The 24,230-nt window shown below is 37.4% G+C and overlaps 1 protein-coding gene across 9 annotated transcripts in view; it reads left to right on the top strand.

The window, feature by feature from the left end:
* Window positions 1-24,230, top strand: part of TBL1XR1 (TBL1X/Y related 1) — a 161,609-nt gene that overhangs the window by 15,313 nt on the left and 122,066 nt on the right. For 3 of the 9 annotated variants that reach the window (XM_058295359.2, XM_071214627.1, XM_071214622.1), the window contains exon 2: window positions 6,233-6,310. The exons of the other annotated variants lie outside the window; for them this stretch is intronic. The gene's annotated coding sequence lies outside the window, so the exon portion shown is untranslated. The remainder of the gene's footprint in view (window positions 1-6,232; window positions 6,311-24,230) is intronic. 9 annotated transcript variants of the gene reach the window in all.

The raw sequence follows: 24,230 nt of genomic DNA, 5'->3' as shown, positions 1-24,230 counted from the left end.
AACGGAGTCCAAAGACGAATTGTGAATGGGAAGAGCATTGAGACAGCTGGGCTTTAGGAACAACCAGAACGAGACTCATTCGAATGCCACCAGAAATTTGTCAGCAACCCTGCTATTTTTTGTAGGTTGGTTTCATTCATGGTAAATTGAATTTTTTTTCACATGATAGAAAATTTAACAATGTTTGAGTGTTATCTTGTTTTTCCCTGTTGAGTAGGAACTACCTTTTTCTATATTTTTTATGAAATATTCTTAAAGGACCCCGATCAGTTTGGTTTAGGAAGGTGCCCACCTTCGCCAGAGCCGTATAAAACTATGGCTGCCCCCAAGTATCTGCACTGCAAGCGCACGTGTGTTTTGGGAGGGGTGGGTAGGGAGGAAGGGTGGTTGAGAAAACAGTAAACAGGGACTTCTGAGACCCTCATTCAAGGGGAGTGAAATTAAACTACCATTAGAGGGAGGGGTAACAAAGAATTATGTTAAAGTTACCATAATAATTAAAAAACATTTTGGGGGGCTACTTTGAGGTTGTACAGCCTGTTTTTTATTTTATTTTATTTTTTTTAAGTTTTGTCCATTATAAGCATTAATCAGTGGGTCTTGTCTGTAGCAGCGATTATTGTAATGTTCTAATGGTTATTTTTCTAGTTCCTTCATTCCTTTAACATGAATTAATTGGAATTTTCCTGTGCAGGAAATAATTTGTCCCTTCGCCCTCATTTATTTATTTATTCAATCATTTATGTCAGTGTGGACTTGTATATATTTATTTTGTTCTTTGGATTATAATTTATTATTATCATTACTTATTTTCTGCTCATATTCCAACTTTGGCCAAGTAGGAGCTCTTTGAGGTTGACTCCAGTACCCTTTCAACATGTACCATCCTTTGTTTTTTTAAAGCACTTTCTTACCTTCTGACACAGATTTTCCAGACCTGGCCCTAGATCAGCCAAAAGACCCTGGGTTCTTTTTATTGAAATCATAACATTTTATCCTAATTTGGGATGTAATGTCTGTGTATGGACCATACAAGGTATCAGTATTGGCTTTTAAGTGATTCTACAATGGCTTTGTCTTAAGGCATTTGAACCGTACTTATTTACTCAGCAAACTTTTTTAAAAGGTGTTTGTGATATGCCAGTATTGTTATACACTGAGGTCCAGAGGCAAATAAGACATGGCCATTGATAATATGAGAAACTCACATCTCTTTTTATCTCAACATAGTAGGAGAGAGAAGGTCATGGCAGGGTCTGGATCATGAGGGCCTTTGTGGATAAACCAAAGCTTTGTAAGGTTGAGGAACCCGTTGAAGGAGTTTGACCTGGAGGGTAATGTAATCCGGTTATCCTGGCAGCAACAGCTTGGAGGATATTGGGGCTCGGGGGCAATTGCTATGACAGAGGTGAGAAATGAAAGTCTTAAAACTAAGAGGTGTGACAGTGGTTCTCACACATAAGTGTATGCCACAAACGCTTGGAGAACTTGTTAAAACATTGCTCAGCCCCACGTCCAGCGTTTCTAATTCAATAGTAGGTCTGGGATGGTGCTTGAGAATTTGTTTTCTAGCAAGTTCCTAGGTGGTGCTAATGCTGCTGATTTGGAGACCACAGTTTGAGAGCCCTGGATTGTGATAAAGAGAATGAAGAGGAGTGAATAGATGGAGGGATATAAAGAGGTGTTAATTAATGGCTACCAGTGGTCATTTCTGTCTCTTTGTCCCCTAATATTTCTCTTGACTGCTCCTATGCAATCTACATATTATTTTTTTTAACACTCTTAAATTAAATTTAATAGGTCACAAAGAACGTTACATTAAAAAACAAAAAAACCCATAAACATAAGAGGTTCCATATACCCACTCCCCACCCCCCCACTCCATCATTTTTGTAAATTGTATTGTTTTGAAGAGCTGTACATCACAAAAAGTTACATTAAAAAATAAAAGAAGTTCCCATATACCCCACTCTCCCACCCCACTGCTCCCACACCAGCAACCTTCCTCATCATTGTGACACACTCATTGTACCTGGTGAACACATTTTGGAGCACTGCTGCACCACATGGATAATAATTTACCCTGTAGTTCACACTCTCCCCCAATACATTCAGTGGGTTATGGCAGGATATATAGAGTCCAGCATCTGACCCTACAGTATCATTTAGGACAACTCAAAGTCCCCAAAATGCCCCCACATCACATCTCTTCTTTCCTCTCCTGCCCTCAGCAACTACTGTGGTCACTTTCTCCACCTCAGTGCTACAATTTCTTCTGTTACTAGTCACAGTAGTTTTATAGTAGAATATCAGTAAGTCCACTCTAATTCATATTTTATTCCTCCATTCTGTGGACCCTGGGATGGGGATGTCCGCTCTACTTCTAGATCAAGAGGGGGCTTAGATTCCACATGGATGATGGATGTAATCACATATTCTTGATGGAAAAAGAATTTGCTGGAAGGTATCTCATGAAACTTGGCACAGTTATATATCCTGGAATTAGGAACAAAATGGGAAGTAGGGACACAGTTGTAGACACTTGTGGTCATTGATTCTTCTTTCTGAAATTAGATTCCTCTGCTTATGTGGTCCAACAATGTACCAAAACAAGGCTTCCAGCAGCTCTTTAATTTATGTCTTATTTGCTCACATTTCTAGAGAGAAACCTCTCACTTATCTTTCCTTCCTTCCCATTTTTTTTCTCCCTCAGATTAAGTAATATATTCAGGGTCACACATACATACATCTGGCTCTCTAGCTATACTCTGACCCACTACTTTATACCTAGTACTTAATATTTTTAAGTTAAATTAAACATAAACTGTGAGGTTTGATTCATTAACATGGTAATATCAGTGACCAGGACTCATTTAGTAAAGGTTTTTTTTTTTTTAATAGAGAAGTATGTTAAATTTTACTGCAACAAAATGTTGAGTCTGTAAGATATGTAGCTAGTGTATTTGAAACTCAGGGACCAGTATAGCTTGTCTCAAAAACATGAATGGTCATCATCAGTCTTTGCCTCAGCCTTTTGCTTCCTTCAGATCGCAGCTGTAATGTTACTTGCTTAGGGAGGATTTGGTCTCAGAGGAGCCGATACTTTGCCTTCCTAACACTGACAGCTGATTATAATTATACATTTACTTGGGTGATTTCGTTTTTTTCTTTTCCCACTGAATTGTAAGTACATGAGGTCAAGGACTGACTTATCTTTAGTGCTTGAAAGGGGTGCTATAAATCCTTATTTTAAGAAAGAAGAGAGAATGGATATAACAACTCGTTGCTGAAAATGTGATGAGAATTTTATTTCTTCATGTTTTCAAGTATTTTGATCAGACTTCTCATTCATATGTATGTGTGTAAATTATATATATTGCCTTTTATAAAAATAGAGGGTCCTTATATTCATAAAGTGTATACTTCACATCTTGATGTAAGTGGTAATTTACTTACCAGTTTCAAGGGAATCTTTTTAGCATTAGAGAATTGATATAATTTCAAGAAGCTTGTTCATTCAGTTTCGGAAGTGAGCTATTTACTTTTCTCAGCAGCAGGAATCAGGCCCAGCATTTTAAAACCATGATGGGAACTCATTTCTCCTTTTTGCCCATTGTGAAAATTCAACTGAGTGCCTCATAAGTAAAAAAAAAACAACTTTGTTGCTAGAGGAATTAAAAATAAAAAGTCTTCCTCTTCTTTTCACATTTTAGAACAGATGGATTCAAATTGCTAATGTGATATATCTACTTTGAAGCTTTTTGAATGCTCATAATTTTAGGGATCATATTGTATTTTCTTAGCTTTATTTCAGAGTTGGGGAAAGAATATGTCCTTTCATTGACCTCAGCAGGTTAAACATGACAGGTAAAATGGATGCTCCTATTCTTTATATTGAGTCATGTAGAAAAGAGTGATTTATTTAGTATTACTTCAGGGAAGTTAGGTTAATTTTCCGGGCTTATATAACCTTAAGATTTTAGTGATTGCCCAGTTTTCTTTAAGCTAGTGATTCTCAATCAGGGTACTTAAAGAGCCACAGATATTTTCTTTCATATGCAACAGGTCAGTAAGTTTCTTAGTAGCTCTTAGTAAAGGCCTCTGAACTGCAAAGAGCTACACCATAGCAACACAGTATTTTCAGTCCCTGATATAGAGTGTGGAATTTAAGAATCTACCAAAAGGGGGAAACGGACTTTGGCCCAGTGGTTAGGGCTTCCGTCTACCACATGGGAGGCCCGCATGGAGCTGGCCCATGCGCAGTGCTGATGCGCGCAAGGAGTGCCATGCCCCACAGGGGTGTCCCCCGCGTAGGGGAGCCCCACGCGCAAGGAGTGCACCCATAAGGAGAGCCGCCCAGCGCGAAGGAGGGAGCAGCCTGCCGAGGAATGGCGCCGCCCACACTTCCCTTGCCGCTGACGACAATAGAAGCGGACAAAGAAACAAGACACAGAAAACAGACAACCGGGGGAGGGGAGGGGAATTAAATAAATAAAAATAAATCTTTAAAAAAAAAAAAAAAAGAATCTACCAAAAGGATGAGTAGCTCTCCTACTAGGGTTATGGCCTTGTTCAGAATTCTCTGGGAGCAGATGTAGCTCAGTGGTTGAGTGCATGCCTTCCATGTATGAGGCCCTAGGTTCAATCTATCTCTAGTACTGCCTTTAAAAAAAAATCTATTTAAACTGGAACTTTCAACAAGGTTTTCCTTTAGAAATAATATTATAAAAAGTGTTCTTTGGGAAACGGACTTGCCCAGTGGTTAGGGTGTCCGTCTACCACATGGGAGGTCCGCGGTTCAAATCCCGGGCCTCCTTGACCCGTGTGGAGCTGGCCTATGCGCAGTGCTGAGGCGCGCAAGGAGTGCCCTGCCACGCAGGGGTGTCCCCCGCGTAGGGGAGCCCCACGCGCAAGGAGTGCGCCTGGTAAGGAGAGCCGCCCAGCGAAAGAAAGTGCAGCCTGCCCAGGAATGGCGCCGCCCACACTTCCCGTGCCTCTGACAACAACAGAAGCGGACAAAGAAACAAGACGCAGCAAATAGACACAGAGAACAGACAACCGGGGGAGGGGGGGGGGGAATTAAATAAATAAATAAATCTTCAAAAAAAAAAAAGTGTTCTTTAATGCTACATTCTTTTTCCTTTCTATTCATACAAATTGTTTTACTGAAAATTGCCATGGTGAGAACTTAAGATACATGAGAAAAATAGGTTGGAGAACTAAGGTTGTGAGTAAACCTATTAAAATCTTTGTGGGAACACTTAAAACAAAATACATATTCAAGGTATTATTTGACTTTTATAATAAACTATGTTGAGGTATACTTTATATACAATAAAACACCCTTATTTTAAGTATCCATTTCGCTGAATTATTGTGTATTACCTGTATAACCACTACAGTTCAAGGTAAATATCATGTCAATCACTGGAAAAAATTTCCTTTGTTCCCAATTGTACTCAGTCTGCACCCTCCATCCCTAGTCCCTGTCAACCACTGACCTATTTTCTAACACTTCAGATTAGTTTTGCTTCTTAACAAAATTTCGTATGAATGGAATTTTATATATATATTCCATTTCATGGTAGTCAGGATAATGGTTCCCAAAGATGTCCATGCTCTACTCCTTGGAACCTGTAAATATATTACCCAGTATGGTGAAAATTTTCAGATGTGATTAAAGGAGTCAAGATGAGGGAGATTACTTGGGTTATCTGGTTCCATTCTAATCATACCAGTCTTTAAAAAAAGAACCTTTTTCAGCTGGAGTCAGAGGGAGACATGAGTACTAAATGAATTAGGTCAGAAGATACAACTCTGCTGGCTTTGAAGTTGGAGAAAGGGGGCCACAAGCCAAATAATGTTGGTGTCCCCTAGAAGTCAGATAAAGCAAGGATATGGATCTCCCTTAGAGCCTCCAGAGAAGATTGCAGTCCTGGCTATGCCTTGATTTTTAGCTTAGTAAGACCTTTAACCCAGTATAGACTTCTAACCCACAGAATTGTAAGATAATAAATGTGTTGTTTTAACCTATTTATTAAATTTGTGGTAATTTGTTAGAGCAGCAGTAGAAAGTAATATTGTCTTTACTTTGTGGCTTGCTTTTTTTTTTTGATCATGCTGTTGGCTGTGTCAGTAGTTCCTTGTTATTGCTGAGTACCATTGCATCATATGGAGGGGCCACATTTTAAAAATCCATTCACCTGCTGATGGACATCTGGGTTATTTCCAGGTTGAGGAATTAGAACAAACCTTCTCTGAACATTGGTGTACTTCTTTTTACCAAGGAGTAGAAAAGCTGGGTCATGTGGTAAGTGTATGTTGAATTTTATAATAAATTGCCAAAGTGTTTTCCAAAGTAGTTGTACCAATTAACTTTCCCACCAGGAATATATAAGGGCTCTTAATTTCTTTACCCTAGGATTTTCAGACTTTTTAAATTAAACCATTTTAGTAGGTGTGTAGTAGTATTTCCTTGTGTTTTATTTTATTTTTTAAAGATTTATTTATTTCTCTCCCCTTCTCCCCGTTGTTTGCTATGTCCATTTGCTGTGTGTTCTTCTGCGTCCGCTTGCATTATCTGGTGGCACTGGGAAACTGTGTCTCTTTGTTGTTGTGTCACCTTGCTGTGTCAGCTCTCTGTGTATGGCGCCACTCCTGGGCAGGCTGCACTTTTTTCATACGGGGTGGCTTTCCTTGTGGGGAGCACTCCTTGCGCATGGGGGACCCCTACATGGGGACGCCCCTGCATGGCATGGCACTCCTTGTGCACGGCAGCACCGTGTGTGGGCTAGCTCCACACGGGTCAAGGAGACGCTGGGGATTGAACCCTGGACCCTCCATATGGTAGACGGAGACGCTCTTTCAGTTGAGCAGATGTCTGCTTCCCTCCTTGTGTTTTAATTTTCATTTTCTTGATGGCATTCATATCTTCTTTCATGAAGTGCTCAGATATTTTGCTTATTTAAAACCTTAGTTGCTTGTCTTTGTATAATTGTTATAGCTTTTTTTTTTGAGGTACAGGGTCAGGAATTGAACCCAGGGCCTCATGTGGGAAGCCACCAACTCAGCTACTGAGCCACTTTGGCTCCCCTGAGTTGATTTTTTCATTTGTTTTCTTTTTTTTTTTTTTTGTATTTGTTTTGTTTTTGTTTTTAGGAGGCATCAGGAACTGAACCTTTGGGAAACAGGAGCTCAATTGCTTGAGCCACATCCACTCCCAGCTTTCTTTATATATTCTGGCTACTATACATCCTCTGTCAGATTTATGTAAAATATTTGTCCCCAGTATGTGGCTTTTTTGTTCTGTTAATTGTATTTTTTTGTTCAGCAGAAGTTTAAAGTTTTGATGGTCGAGTTTATAAATTTTCTTTTGTAATTTGTGCTTTTCGAGTCATAAGAAAACTTATGTTTTCTTTTAGAAGTTTCAGTGATTTACTTTTTACATTTAGGTCGTTGGTCCATTTTAATTTAATCTTATGGTGTGAGATAAGGGGTGAAGTTCAATTTTTTCCCCCCAAATGAATATTCAGTTGTTTCGGGACCATTTGTTGAAAAACAACAACAACAAAAAACTACCTTCCCCTCTTCCTTAGCATCTTTGTGGAAAAAAAAATCAGCTAAAAACTTAAAACCCTAAAATCATCTCTTATGTGCATGATCATATTGTCTGACTAAAGACAGTTTTGCTTTTCTTTCAAGTTTGTATGCTTTCTGTTACTTTTTCTTGCCTTATTTCAACTGCCTCGAACCTCTAGTACAATGTTGCATATGTGTGGTGATGCAGGACATTGTTGACTTACTCCCTATTTTAGGACAAAGCATTTGGGTTTTCACTATCAGGTGTGTTGTTAGTTGCTGAGATTTTATTTTATAGATGTCCTTTATCAGATTGAGGAAGTTTCCTTCAATTCCTAGTTTGCCGGAAATTTTTACTGGGAATGGGTTTTGAATTTTGTCAGAATGCTTTTGCTGCATCTGCCAAGGTAATCATATATGTATTTTCTCCTTTATTTTGTTAATATGATGAATTTCATTGACTCATTTTCATTTAAACCATTCTTGTTTGTATTACAAGGATGACCCAGCTTGGTCATGATGTACTATCCTTTTTATACATTGTTCGTTTGATTTGCTTATATTTCATGCTTTCCCCATTTGTGTTCATGAGGGACATGCAGGTATAGGTTTTTATTTGTTGTATTTTTTTGGTCTGGTTTTAGTATTGGGTAATGCTAGCTTCAGAAAATGAGTTGAGAAACGGTCCCACCTCTTTTTTTTTTTTTTTAGAGTTTGTGTAGGTTTGGTATTCTTTCTTATTTAAATGTTTGATAGAATTCACCAGAAAAGCCATTTGAACCTGAAGTTTTGTGGGAGGGTTTTGATAAATGAGATTTCCTCTTTCATAGATATGGAACTATTGTGACTGCTTTGAAACGTCTTCTGAATTTGGTGCTCTACACATTTTGACATGACAATTTTGTTTATTTGGTACTTGACACACAAGCTGGAACTTGGTGGTGGTGTTGGTTGCCTCTTGACTTGCTACCCTTTCCAGCCGAAACAAAAGGTCCTGCGTTAGTCACATGGTAGCTCTTGACCTGTGCACATGTAATTGCAATCTTATTTTAGCTTCTTAGTCATTTTATGTATTTTGTTTTTTTTTCTCATCATGGTTCCTAAGAAACAGAGCAGTGATAGTGCTAAGCAAGAAAAGAAAATTACTTAGCACCGCCATTGAGCAAAAAAAAAAAAAAAAAATAGGAGAGCGGTATTTGCATTACTGATCTTGCTAGTGAATATGGTATGCCTAGATCAATGGTCTCCGCCATCATTAAGAATAAAGAAGTGATTAAAAAAAAAAAGGCTGATGTTGTGAAGGGAGTTAAAGCAGTAAAAAGCAGCGTTCCCAAGCTCTCGAAGTTGAAAAGCTATTATTAAGTTGGGTACAGGAGAAGCAATTAGTAGGCAACAGTGTATTGGAAGGCATGATAAGTGAAAAAGTAGAAGTGTTGCATGCCGATCTTTTGAAAAACAAACCAGGACTGAGTAATGAGAGTGTTGAAGTTTTTAAGATCCAGGGCTGGTTTGATTATTTTAAAAAGAGCACTGGCATCTGTAGTGTCATGAGGCATGGCGAAACAGTGAGTGCTAATAAAAAGGCTGCTGATGAAATAATAAGTTTGGCATGGAAGAATTTGTGGCCAGAAGCTGTGATTCAGACTTCAAAGGGTTTGAGACTGACCCCCAAGCTTGCAGGTAGAGAGGGTACAGTTGAGCAGGATATTGTATCTTTGGGCCAATCCATGGGTCTGGAGGTCAATGCTGCTGATGCTGAGGAGTTAGTGGAGGAACATCGCGAAGAGCTCAGCACTGTGGAGCTGCAGGAACTACAGCAGGAGCAGCAACAAGAGGTGGCTGAAGAGATTTCTTCAGGTGAGCAGGAGATATGGAGAATGTCTCCAGTTCCTTGATAAGAGAAATGTGTGCAAAATGGGTAGAAAGTTCAAAACTTTGTGGAGAATTACCATTCGGACAAAGCTCTGACAAGTAGACATGTGAATTTATTGAATGACCAAAGAATTTCACACTTTCGAAGAATTCTGAAAAGAAGACAGAAGCAGTCCTCATTGGTTATGTTTTTAGTGAAGGTGGCAAAGAGTGTGTCAGAGCCTGTGGTGCAAGTTGAAAAAAGGCAAAAAAGAGAAAAAACATCCAAAGTGCAAGTGCTTGATATTCTCCTGGAGGGGGACTCTCCAAGCAGCACTCCATGTAACTCCACCTCCTCACCACTCTCCTCTCACCTTCCCATTAGGCCATGGACTCTTCTCAGTGCAGGTAAAGTGAAGTGTGTATTTTATTTAACCTAAGTATTTATTAATTTTAGGTTTATTTCTCATGTAGAGATACAACCCTGTCTTTTTACATATTGCCTTAAAAATATGCATTGTCTTTGGTTTGGGGGCGTGTTAAATTTATTTATGTTATTCCTTATGGGAAAAATTTGTTTGGGATATGGTGTTTTGGTACTTGTGCGTCCCAGAACCAATTAGCAATGAGTACTGAGGTATTACTATTATATGTGGATTTTGTGTTTCTTGAATTATTTTTGGTAATTTATGTCTTTAAAGGAGTTTTTCTATTGTAATTGTAATTTATTAGCTTAAAAGTTTATTAATATAGCCTTATTTTAAAAATGTCTAGTGGATCTGTATTGCTGCCTTTTTCATTCCTTATAACCAGTAATATATGTCTTTTTCTTGTTTACTTTACCTAAGGTGTATCACTCATTGATATATTCCAAAACACAGACTTCTGTTCCACTACTTTTTCTCTCTCGGGTGTCTCTCTTCTATCGTAATGATTTTATAATATATTTTTTATTAGAGACGTTTTAGCTTACAAAACAATCATGCATAATGTGCAGAATTTCCATACATCACCCCTCCGCCAACACCTTAAATAGTTGTGGAACATTTGTTATGGTTCATAAAAGAACATCATCAGACTATTTAGACTATTATTGCTAACTGTGGTTCATAGCATATATTTGGTATATTTTTTCCATATACCCCCTATTATTAACACAGTGTATTAGTATTGTACATTTGTTATAGTTCATGAAAGAACACTCTCATATTTGTGCTGTTAACCACAGTCCATCTTCCACCACATGGTTCACTGTGTTATACAGTCCCATGCCTTGTACAATCTATCCAAAGTGTATACTCATTGATATCATTTTTGTCACAGAGATGTACAGTCATCACCCTAGTAAACCTTTGAACATTTTCCTTAGTCTAAAAGAAAACATTCTATACTATTCTGTTATTGACCCTAGCATTCATATAGTACTTTCTTTTGCATTGATTCTATTGCATTGATTTTAGCTTTTTATTTCCTTCTTTTTACTGAGTTTAATTTGTTCTTTTTTTAATTTCTTAAATTTGGGTGGATACCAGACCCCAGTTCTTTTGTAATATAAAACATTTAGAATGTTGCTGTAGCTACATCTTGTAAATCTTTTTACTTTTTACTTTTTAAAAAAATTTAATTTTTTCATCAACTTAAGTGCTCTGGTATCACCTACCTTCATGAATCCTTTCCCCAGGTGTAATATTAATCCCTTTGGGCTTCTACGGTCATCCTTTTGCTGATTTTCCCTGGATTGTAAGGCTTTGGTTCTTGTTGGTCCCATTACAGAGTTAGTAGAGTATAGTGATTGAGATCGTGACTACCCAGATTCAAGTCTTGGTACTACTACGAACAAGTGGCTTGGTCTCTTTTTAGATCTTAGTTTCTTGGATAAATAATAGCACTGGCTCCATTTGATGTTGTGAGGATGAGACACTATCTGTAAAGGGCTTAGCACAGTTCCTAGCACACAGTGAGCCCTTAACCACTGTTAGCTCTTTATCTTAAAAACAAGACTGTGTGGAAAACAAGGGTACAGAATTGACAATTTAATTTTTAGTTTGTCCCTCTTTAAAGTATTCTTTTTTTAAAAAATAGGTTTATTTATTTTCTCCCCTTCCCTTACTCCTGCCGTGGTGTTTTTCTGCTGTCTGTGTTGTCTTCTCTTAACATTTTCTTTCCTCTAGGATTTACTGGCGTTTGATCCTAGAGACCTCTGATGGGGAGAGAGGTTCTCTGTCAATTGTGCCCCCTCAGTTCCTGGTTTCTGCTGCGCTTCACCTTGATTCTTTTGTCTCTCTTTTGATGCATCATAATCTTGCTGCATGACTCACTTGCGCGGGGCACTGGCTCACCACACAGGCACTTGTGTGGGCACTGGCTTGCTGCGTGGGCATGCTTTCTCCTCTTTTTCACCAGGAAGCCCCAGGGATCGAACCTAGGTCCTCCCATATGTAGGCAGAAGCTCTATCACTTGAGCCACATCCGCTTCCCTCTTTTAAGTATTCTTAAAGTCAGCATAAGTATTTATTTCGTATGAATCATTTACCTTATCAGTAAATTCCTAAAGAATAAGTTCACGGCGTGTAGTTTCTATATTATTCAGGCTGGATCCTGTTGGATATATGTATTAAAAATGTGGGTACCTCCCACAAATTTTTTTTTAAGATTTATTTTTTAATTTATCCCCCCCCCCCCCACCCCACCTCAGTCAGCTCTCTGTGTTCTTCTGTGTCTACTTGTATTCTTGTCAGTTGCACTGGGAATCTGTGTCTCTTTTTGTTGCATCATCTTTCTGCGTCAGCTGTGTGTGTGTGTGTGGCGCCACTCCTGGGCAGGCTGCTCAGCTGCTCTTTTTTCACGTGGGCCAGCTCTCCTTACAGGGCACACTCCTTGTGTGTAGGACTCCCCTATGCAGGGACACCCCTGTGTGGCATGGCACTCCTTGTGCGCATCAGCACTGCTTGTGAAGCCAGCTCACCACATGGATCGGGAGGGTTTGAACCCTGAACCTCCTATGTGGTAGGCAGTTGAGCCAAATCTGCTTTCTTCCTCCCACAATTTTTGATAAACTCTTTTCATTGTCACTTAATTGAAAATAATTCCAAATTTTCCTTGAGTTCTTCTTTAAACCTTTGGTTATTTAAAAATTCATTTAATTTCTAAATAGTTGGGGATTTTTTATGTGTCTTTTTCAGAGAAAATACTCTGAATTTAAATCTTTTTAGACTTATTTAAGTCTATTTTGATGAATGTTTTATTAGCATTTAGAGATTTTTTTCCTAGTAGGGCTGTGTTTTCTATAAATGTCAATTAATTTAACTTAGTAGTATTCAGATTCTGTATCCTTCTTGATATTTGTTTAGTTTTATTAATTAAAGAAGAGAATGTTCATCTCATTATAAATGTGATTTGTATATTTCTTACAGTTGTGTCAGTTTTCATTTTCTTACAGTTGTGTCGGTTTTCATAACTTTTTTTAATAAGGATTTATTTTTAAAAATTTATTTCTCTTCCCTTTCCCCCGGTTGTCTGCTCTCTGTCCATTCTCTGTGTGTTCTTCTGCGTCCATGTGCATTATCTGGCGGCATTGGAAAACTGCGTCTCTTTTTGGTCGTGTCATCTTGCTTTGTCAGCTCTCATGTGTGCGGCACCACTCCTGGGCAGGCTGTGCTTTTTTCACACAGTGCGGCTCTCCTTATGGTGCATACTCCTTACGCATGGGGCACCCTTATATGGGGACCCCCCTATGTGGGGCAGCCCTCATTGCATGTGGCAGCACTGTGTGTGGGCCAGCTTACCACACAGGTCTGGAGGCCCTGGGAAATGAACCCTGGACCCTCCATATAGTAGACAGACGCTCTGTCGGTTGAGCCACTTCTGCTTCTCAGTTTTCATGCTTTATACATAATTTTTTTCCCCTCTCCTAATTTGGGCTGACAATCTCTGTCTTTTAATTGGATTTAGATCATTTACATTTAGTATAATTGTCAGTGTGATTGAACTTAAGTATACTGTTTTTCTGTTTTTCTGTTTGTTTCAGCTGTTGTTCTTTTTCTTCTTGTGGAGTTAGTAATTTTTAGCATTCCATTTTATATACACTACTAGATTATAGCCATACTTCTTTGTTTCCCTTTTTAAGTGGTTACCCTGTGGTTTGCTCTCTGCATACTTTTCATAAAATTGTAGCATTTAGGTGCTGTATAATGTGATACTCTTGTTATATGTCTGTGTCTCTCCTCCCTTTTAATGTTACTGTTTGTACTACTTCTATATATATTATAAACTTTGGGATATATTATTTTTGCTTGAATGGTTACCATTTAAAGTAGTTATAAAAATAAGGAAATAGGTTTTTTTATATTTGCATGCATATCTACCAGTTATGGTGTAGATACAACGTTCTATTCTTTGTGTAGATCCAAGTTTCTTTTTCTTTTTTTTTCTTTAGAAAAAGCTCCGTTAACATTTCCTCTAGTACAGTTAATTAGCTTTAGTTTGTCTGAAAAAGTCTCCATTTCCCTTTCAGTTTTGAAGGATATTTTCATTGGGAATTAGAATATGTTGAGCACTTTAAAGTCCTGTTCTATGTCTTCTGCCTTGCATTGTTTTTTTATGGGACATCTACAGTTCTTATCTTTGTTCCTCTATTCTTTTTCCTTGCTGGGTTTATCATCTTTTTCTTTTTTCTTTTACAGATCCTACCCAGCTGAACATTTCAATTTTTCTTCTTAGGAGTTGTGTACAGAGGGTTTAAATACTTTATAAACAAGAAAAACTGTGCTAGAACCAACTTATTAATCATCACCGTCATTGTCCTCTTCTTCCTCCTCCTCCTCCTCATCTTCCTCTTCCTTTCTTTTTGTTGCCTTTTTCAGCCTTGATGGACTTCCATTTTTGCCACATCAGGCTTTTCGTTAGCCTGGTATGCAGCAATATCCTTTTTGTATTTCTCTTTCAGAAGCTTAGCACCTTCTTTTCATAAGGCGGCTTGTCATCTGCAGTGGTGTTATTCCACATCTCTTGCAGCTTATTTGCAACATCGCCAATGGAAAGGGCCAGTATGCTTGTCTTTGATTTTTGGGCAAAACTCAAAACACAAGAAAAAAGCCAATGGAGACCTCTTGGGTGCATCAGGATTCTTGAATTTCTATTTTGTTTCCCTTTTAGGAGATATATAGTTTTCATTTCTTTTTCATAATGGGCCTTTTCTGCCTGGGCCCATGTTTTCAAATTGTCCTTTTTTTTTTTTTTTTTTTTTTTTTCAGTATATGTGATCTTCCACCTCTCAGTGTTTCTTAGAAAACTGAAAAGTTGATTGAACCATCTGAGTACTGCTGCTTGTGCTCTTCCACAAGTTTGCACGAGGCATGCATATGATGATGTTTTGCCTCAGGACTCTTTTGCCCATGTTGTCCGTGAGGCACAGAGTTGCCCAGCACCCTCCTGGCTTGCACTTGCCCCAGCGCTGCCTCTATGGAGCTCATTGTACTGCAGTGGCTGTCATCATTTTTCTTTTTAAAACTGATTTTTAACAATTTGATTATAATGTGCCATGTGTATATTTCTATTTATCTTGCTAGGGTTTTGTTGAATTGCTTAGTACTGTAGGTTTATACTTTTATAAGATTTCAAAAATATGTATAATGGTGATATATTTTTCTGCCCCATTCTACTTCTGCAGCACCAGTTAAATGTGTGTTTAACAGCTACTTATGCAACGCAGATCACTGTGCCTTTTCTTTTTTTTCATTAAAAAAATCTGACATAAAAATTAATTTCAATCTTACAGAATACTTGTGGGTTCTAATAGAAACTGAGTTATTACTGGTTTTCCCTGAAATTTAAAATATTCTGTATTGATTCTTTGAGTTTACTTTGACATCCAGGAATGCCTCGGTGCACAGTTGAGAACTGAACAAAACCTGTAGCTATATTCAGAAATTTTTGGAAAGTCTTCTAATATACTTCTTAAGTGTATTGAGGACCTGTTGTACTAGAATTTTATACTATTGAAGATGGTGTTTATTTTCATGAGAACTTATGACAGAAGAGTCTTTGTGGTTTCAGGAACAAGAACTGTGCAATTTTTTTTTCTGTGGCTGTGACTTTTTTTTTTTTTTTTACCACATTTGGTTGTTGTTGTTGTTTTTTTTTAAATTTCCAGTTGCTGCTAGAAAGTTTAATATTTTAACAAGTATTTTTGTGCACTAGCTTTGTTTCTGCCTTCATTTACTTTTCTGCCCCTTTTTTGTATTATGTATTAGTTTAAGTTTTTTAAACTTAGGTAATCTATTTATTCTAATATGCTTCACAATTATTTTGAAACAAGGGTTGCTGTAATTTTAGTTAAAGAATTCTTGATAGCGAAGAATTTCTCTATACTGTATTACCTCTCGGCTTTGCCATTAATCAGATATGGGGCACTGGGCATGTCAATTTACTTCTCTTGGAGCCCATAAAAGGTAATAATGATATGCCTTGACTACAGACCAGTCTTCAAGCAGTGTAGTTCTGGTGGGTATCATCAGCCGGAGAGGACTTGTGAAGAGATAAACAGGCTTTTAGGACAGTGCCTGGAAGATAGAAAAAGCAAATGGAAATGGAAGCAATTATAAATCAATTTGAGCTCATTAAGAGCAAAGTAAATGATGGTTAGAGAGATAAGAGAAATATATAGAACTGGGGGCCAGCACTTGCCTGAATAAGTGAGAGAAGTAATTATGGATTATTGGATAGTTTGTATAGATTTTTACAGATTTTTTTCCCTGCAAAAGCTGAGAGAAGATGTGGGACTCATAGTAGTATAGTATTTGACTCTGGAGAAATTCAAGAGAGAGATATTGGTCTGGGAGTGAGAAGTAAGATGCATGCATAATCTAGAGTAAGTGCAAAAAGAAGGGGCCTGGAGACTGTAAAAGATGGAATCATGTTTTGAAGATGTTTGCCACGTAATCAGGCCTTTTGACTAATTTAACTCAAGTTTTAATTTGCTTTAACTTTATTTAATTTATTCCTTGAAATTCCCTCCCTCATTCAATTGAATCAACTTGGAATAAGGTGTATTTAGCAGTATGTAGTCAAGAGCACCGTCTCTAATGTGAAAATTCCTTTTACCTTTGGGTGGTAAAAATTCTGAGATTTCAAAATAGCTGAAATGGACTAACTGCCAGTGTTCTGACCTGTAGCTGTGTACATGCTGAGCCTGTTACTATTTTCATTAGGTTATCCTCTACCAACTAACAGAATGAAACTTTTAAATACTGCTTCTGGGTATACAATGACAAAATGAACCTATGCTAGACATCTATACTTAAACAATACTGCCCAAGTCACAGTGGTGTAATCTGAAAATTCAAGGTGGCCTCAGTGTATAGTTTTGAGAGTCATAGACCTGGCTCTCTTCCTAGCTTGGATTTTGTGTACCACAGTGATCCTGGGCAAGTGAAATAACTTTTGCTACAACAGATATTTTATCTGTGAAACAAAGTAGTTGAACTGCATCTTTAAGGTATCTTCAGATCTTTGATCCTGTAGTTTTATTGTTAATTATTCTTGTTAGCTTTTCTGAGCTACCTTAGGAAAAAGTTCAATGTATGTTAGCATTAGGTTAGATTTGAATGCTTATTTTGCTAATTACATATCATATTAATTCTACACTTACTAAATAGTAGAAGAAAGCAACCAAAATTAAATTTGTCTTCACTGCTCTAAAATAGGAGTTGGCACACTATAGTCCATGGGCCAAATCCAGCCTGTTTTTGTACAGCTTGCAAGCTAAAAATAGTTTTAACATTTTTAAATGGTTGGAGGGAAACAGATGAAAATTATATGAACTTCAGATTCTAGCATCTATCATAAATAACACTGTATTCCAGTGAAGATAAGTTTACTTTTGGTTGCTTTCTTCTACTATTTAGTAATTGTAGGATTATTATGATATGGAATTAATGAAAAAAAACATTCATATCTAACCTGATGCCAGATTACCTAATAACCTTTCTAAATCTGTTTTGTTATGTAAAGTGGAAATAATAACAAGTGTTGTAAATCATAGTTCCTAATTGTAAACAACAGAACTCACTAGTATTAAGTAGAGTATGGAGCTGTAATGAATAGTAGGTACTTCTCAGAGTCATTGGGGAAGTGCTAGGGAAACAGACTTGTACCTGAGCTTTTTGGGAGCATTGCCCCAAACCATACCTTAGCACAAGCTGGCTTTGGGAAAGCTACTGATGCTGAACACTGAATGCCAGGTACTTTACTGTAGATGTTATTGCTGTTGGCTCTAGTGTAGTTTCAGTAACAGGAACGCTTCCTTGCAACCACTGGAAAATGGCTAACACTGCTTTTGCCACCACAAAAAGCCAAGTGTATCTGCTGCCATGGGCATGAGGAAAAATGGAACTCTACTTATTGCTTATTTCCAAATCAACATCTCTTGGAGGTTTATTTGTTAGAAATTTCAATAATACATTTCATCCCTAAGTATGTCAGAGCAGCTGGGAATTTTAAGTTCTAACTTGTGCATTGTGGCAGTAGATCTAATAATGTAGAAATACCCACAAATTTAAATAATCTGTTCAAACTCCAATGGGTGTGATGAATATGATGGATGTCCACAACAGTAGACACGTAATTGTGACGTCAGCACCTATATCTCCTTTTGTATTTAACTTGAAAACAACTATAAGTCTACAATTTATAAAAGGTTTATTCTAAGTAGATATGTGAGTTGGTACATTCTCCTTCAAAATGGTCTTGTTTCCAGGGTAGCCAGAATAAGGTAACAAAAACTGTCTGTTTCAAGGAAGACAGTTGCTGCCTCTGTGATCAGCTTGCTACCAGGTAGCTGCTTGTCGCTTGTGAACTATGGCATGATTTGGTGTGGGGTGAAAGGACTCAGAGTTAATTGATGCTTAAGGTAGATTGAATCATTCAAAATACTTGCTTCCCCTGTTTCCTGGACTTCTCTCTGCAGGCGCCCTCCCTGTGAGAGCAGTACTTCCTTGATCCCTTTTCTCATCATCAGACTTGACCATATGGCTTGCTTTGGCCAATGGAAGAAGAGTAGACATACTGTGTCATGTCTAAGCAGAAGCTTTAAGAGCTGTTGTATGAAATGATTATTCTTCGTTTTCCTCTGCCACAGGAAAAACTGGTGGTTCCTCCTTTTGCCAGGACCCAGAGGAAAGATAAATGTAGCTAACCCAAAGCCAACATAATGAAAATGAGAAACATATTTTTGTTCTAGTAAGCCAGTGATTCTCAGAGTGCTGTTTGTGGAACTCAAGATCATCTCAGGGTTGAAACTATTTTCATAATGCTGCCTTTTCACTCTGTTATATTTACATATGGTTCAAAAGTGATGATGATGGGGGGAGTGGATGTAGTTCAAGTGTTGAGCACCTGTTTCCCATGTACAAGGTCCCGTGTCCGAACTCCCATACCTCCTCAAAACAAATGAAAAAACCATCTCAGGGAGCCAGTGTAGCTCAGTGGTTGAGCCCTGGCTTTCCACGTACGAGGTACTGGGTTCAATCTCCAACCCCCAGTACCTCAAAAAAAAAAAAAAGTGATAGGGAAAACTGCTGCCCTAGGGCAAATCAATACAGTGACTTAAAACTGTACTCTTTACCACCACATATTTGCAGTTAAAAAAAAAAAAGGTTTTGCTTAAGAATGTCTTTGAAGTAGTGAAAGATAATTTTTTAAAATCTCAATCCTGAGCATGCATCTTTTAAACAATGTGACAAAATGGGAGGTGTTCATAAAGCACTTCTGTAGGCTAAATAAAATGTAGATATAAAGCTAATAAAAAAATGAAGTATAAAGGTTGTCACAAAGAAAAGCCCTTGTGTGATTGAGTTTTGAACTGAACTTTCCTTTTTTTGTGTAAAATTATTTTTACTTGAAAGAATGATTCACCTTGTTATCATCATAGGCATTTGACAGACATTTTCTCAAATGAATGAATGAGACTTTACTTCAAGGAAAACAACTGACAACTGACAGTGTTTATTGTCAGTGAGAAATTTGAGACTTCACATGAAAATTAGAATTTTGGAACATTATCAGCTACTGTATGTTTGAGAGCTTCCCATATTTAGAATTTTTCTGATGAGTTTGGTAGCGATAGTAGTGAATGTAATTTTTTTTAATGTTGTGTAATAAAATGCCAAGATTTGGGAGATCTGCCAAACTCAGTGAACCAGTGTTTCCTAATTGACTGATGGATGATGTTACCAAATCGTGCATGGGTAAAAAATCCATTCATATGGCCAGATCAGTGGATTTTAATCTTAGAGTAAAACAAGTTCATTGATATGGTTTAAGATTCCACAAGATAATGAACCTTTAAGAAACCACCATTTGCTGAGTTTTGGTGCAGTACTAAAGAAGAATATTCATAACTCTCTGAAAAGGCTATGAAAAAGTAGTCCTCCCCTTTTCAACTATTTCTATAAAGTTCGGTTTTCTTTATGTGCTTCAGCTCACACAAGATATTACAGTAATTGCATGCAGAAACAGATAGGAAAATCCATTTGTCTTCTGAGGCAGACCTAAAAAGATTCATAAAAATGTGTAAATTTTCTCTGAAAAAACTTAACCTAATTGCTGTTGTAGTGTCATTGGCATTCATAGATGAGTGACTATGGTTGTGTTCCAATAAAATAAAAACAGCTGGGCTGTATTTAGACCGAGGGTTGTAGTTTGTCTACTTCTGGTACATACAGATCATTTATGGTCATAATGGGCTGTCCTTATATTTTGATTTTAGGACTTTCAGGACTTTTGATTCCTGCAGACAAACCAGGTTGATAATCATTAGGTTCCTTCCTCTTCAGTCTTGTCTGGCACCACTTAATGTTAGAGTTATGCAGTCAACGAAACCAGACCGTGCATTTGATTTTTGGCCTCAAAGAATCTAGAGCAAAGGGGTGGCAAACTAAAACCCATGGTCAAAATCTGGTTCCACTGCCTTTTGTATGATCTTTTAACTAAAAGTGATTTTTATATTTTTAAATTATTGAAAAAAAGTCAAGGGGGATAATTTTATATGGTAAGTGAATTATTTTACACAAACTTAACATATATAAAATTTTATTGAACATAGACATTACTTTTTTATATATATAGTTTATGACTGCTTTTGCTTCACAACTACAGTTGAGTAGTTTTGACAAAGACCATGTGGCCTAAAATATTTAACTATATGGACCTTTACAGAAAAAGTTTGCTGACTCCTGCTCTAGAGAATGGAGAAAGATTCCTTTATGTCAGTACTAGAAACTACCTTGTTTTTATCAGTGCCATGAGTCAAGAATTTACAACTCTGTCATTTTCTTTTTTTGACTTCTCTCCTGTGCTCTTGGAACAGAGATTCTTTTTTTTTTTTTTTTTTAAATTTATTTATTTTAAAAAGATACTCAGATTACATAAATGTCACATAAAAATTATAGGGGATTCCCATATACCCTGCTCCCCACACTGCCCACATTAACAACGTTCCTCATTAGTCTGGTATATTCATTGCAATTGGTGAACATATTTTGGAACATTGCCACTGAAAATGGATTATATTTTATATTGTAGTTATACTCTCTCCCACACAAATGTGTAGGTTATGGCCTACATAAGATATGTAATGGCCTGTATCTGTCATTGCAGTGTCATTCAGGACAATTCCCAAGTCCCAGAAATCCCCCATATTACACCTGCTTTCCCTTTCCCTGACTTCAGAACCTCCAGTGGTCACTGCCTCCACATCAACGATGTAAGTTCTTCCATTGCTAGAATCACAATAAGCCTATAATAGAATACCAATAAGGCTACTTTAGTCCATAGTTCATTCCCCAATCCTGAGGATTCTGGGAGGGTGATGTCCGCTCCTCCTCTAATTGAGAGGTGACTGCGATCCCATGGGCCCAGTGAATGGACTGTCTTGCTTGCAGACTCCCTTGGTTCCTTGGTATGGTAGTTGTCCATCATCACCTCCTTGTTAGTTGTCCTGGTTGACAGCAATGACCTGGAGAGTAGGTGTTGCAACTCCTTTGAGATTCAGGGCCTAGCTGGCACATGGACAGTCCAAAGACTTAAGTCTCTTGGACATACACATACCAACTCTAGTACTAGTTATAGGTTCACATAGAAGGACAGAAGAGCCATGTGTAAGGAAACCACAACTGAGCCCAACTCTGTCCCACTACTGAGCATAAATTCTAAATAGGGCCCCCTGGCCAGGCACCAAACTCCTGAGCTATCTGCCCTGACTATAGTGTCTGCATGTTTCCAGAGATCTCAGGAGAGGTCTCTTTGGGGTAGTATCTGCTTTGGAAGTCAATGAGATCCTGCTGAGACAAGCATAAGCATAACCTCTTGAATGAGCTTCTGACTCACTTTGAAGTCTCTTAGCCATATAAATCATTTGTCTTTACCTTTTCCCCCTTTTGGTCAAAGTCTTATTCCAGTTACATTGCTAGTTGGTGCTTGGAGAGCTGGAATTCTTAAATCTTTTCTGTTCCACCGACCCCTTTACCAGTCAGGTGAAACCCCCGGCCCCCTTACTAAGTCCACCCTATACTGCGTATTATTTAATAAGTATATCACACCCACACCAACTAGTCCCCACAAGAATGTTTTCTTGAATTTCAATTCAAGCTCACAGACCCCTTGTTAAAAACCCCTGCCTTAGAAGCAATTGTCCACTTGGTCCCTAAAGTCTTGTTTTCAGTAGACACTTCATTATAGATGACCACAGTTGATATCCGGCATGAACTGTCAGAGGCCCATCTTACATAATTAAGTATATTCTCACTGCATTCAAATCTGTTATTTTCAGATTCCTGTTACCTTGAGGGTTTGGTTATATACCTGCCTCACAAGGTCAGAATTTAAAGAGATACTTATTAGCCAACATTTTATTAAATTTTTACCATGTGTAGGCACTGAGCTAAATGCTTTCACACGTAATAAATAAAGTGCTTAGTATAGTGCCTATTACATAATATATATTCAGTATAAAGGTTAGCTGATATTCATTTTTCTTTTCTTTTTTTTGGGAGAGAGGTACAGGGGCCAGGGATTGAACCTGGGGACCTTTTATTTTGGAAATAAGTGCTCAACCATTGAGCCACATCAGCTCCCCTGAGTTGGTTTTTTCATTTGTTTTGCTTGTTGATTGATTGTTTTTTTCTAGGAGGCATTAGAAACCAAACCTGGTACCTCTGATGTGAAAAACCAGCGCTCAACTGCTTGACCCATATCCACTCCCCCATTTTTAAATTTAGGAATAAATCTCTCTCTCTCCCTCCAATACTTCACGTACTGTGAAAAACTTGATTAGCTGTAGAATTTAAAAAAAAAATCACGTTCAGGTTAAAGTGGTTAACATTTTTTTTTTTTTGGTCTATAATATTCTTTTTTCGTTTGTAGAGGAATATTCTTCTGGATGCCACTGATTTACAATTGTTATTTTGTCTTTTATATATCATATATACATACTGTAAAAACACATGAGCCAACCAATTAGAGCAAATATATTCTTTAAAGTGGTAGGTACAAGTTCTCAGACCTCATTTTATTCACCAGAGACAGCTGTTGTTAAGCATTTGGTTTGCATCTTTTCAAAAAAGTTTCTGGCAAATAGGTCAGCATATATGTATATATGTGAACAATATTTAATAATTTTTATGTATAGTTTAATAACAGTTGGGATTGTATACTCTTCTGACTTGATAACTTAATACATTGTGGAATTTATTTCATGTAAATACGGATTTATTCTTAGCTGTGTTAACTAATATTCTAATTTCTGTATGAACAATAGCTTTAGAAATCAAAATCAGTTTTTTAAGTTAAAAATAATTCATGCATGTGGTGGGAAAATATCCAGACAGTATGGAAGGTTATAATGTAACTTTTCCTCCTTTTAGCCAAGGATGTCACTTCCTATAGGCAGCTAGTATTAATAATTTTGTGTTTATTCTAGTGCTTGCTTTAGTTACTATAAATAATACATTATAATGAATACTCATATCTTGTTTTATTAACGATGGGCACATCTGTTTGAGAAAATGAGTGCATTGCTCTTCTTTACACTTTCTTTGTCTTTCCAATTTTTAAAAATCTTTTTATAGGGTAAAGATTAGATTTCATAACTACTTAGTTGTGTAACTCCTTTATGAATAAGATGACTCTAAAAATTGAAGGAATTACTAATTTACTGTGTAATATTTGTGAGGATTAAAGTATAATACTGTGTTATTATGCCTTTGCTACTTAAAGCGGAATCACCTACTACCAGTGGTGCATATATCCTCTTTTCTTTTTTGCCGTACTTCTGGTTCATACTCAGCTGCCACTCCTTCTATTTCATGTTGTGTTTTCAGTTTGCTGGAATACATTGCACTTTTCTCATAAAAGTGAAATTTGTGTTCTTGAATGTCTTAAAATGTCTTTGACTCTTGGCAAGTATGACTTGGGAGAGCAGTGCTTATTCCCTTTTTCATGTTGTATCATATACATATATAGAAAATGGTAGTAGTATTTGCATGGTGGAGTGGACCAAACAGATTAGGCTGCCTGCAGCAGAGACCCCTGGCCTGCACACCCTTTGCAACATGCATGTTTGGGAAACTCGGGGTTATAAGAATCTAGTTTCAGAATGTTTTTCTCTTTAGAATTGGATATTGCTCTATTGTCTTCTAGCATCTGGTATTGCTGATGAGAAGATGGATGTTAGGATGATCCTTACTTGTTTCAGGACACTTTGTTGGCATTCCAGAATTTTTGCCAGAATAAGTCTAGTTGAAGTT

The sequence above is a fragment of the Dasypus novemcinctus genome, chromosome 4 (genome assembly GCF_030445035.2).
Source record: "Dasypus novemcinctus isolate mDasNov1 chromosome 4, mDasNov1.1.hap2, whole genome shotgun sequence".
NCBI classification, from domain to species: Eukaryota; Metazoa; Chordata; class Mammalia; order Cingulata; family Dasypodidae; genus Dasypus; species Dasypus novemcinctus.
This window is presented reverse-complemented; position numbering and strand designations above follow the sequence as displayed.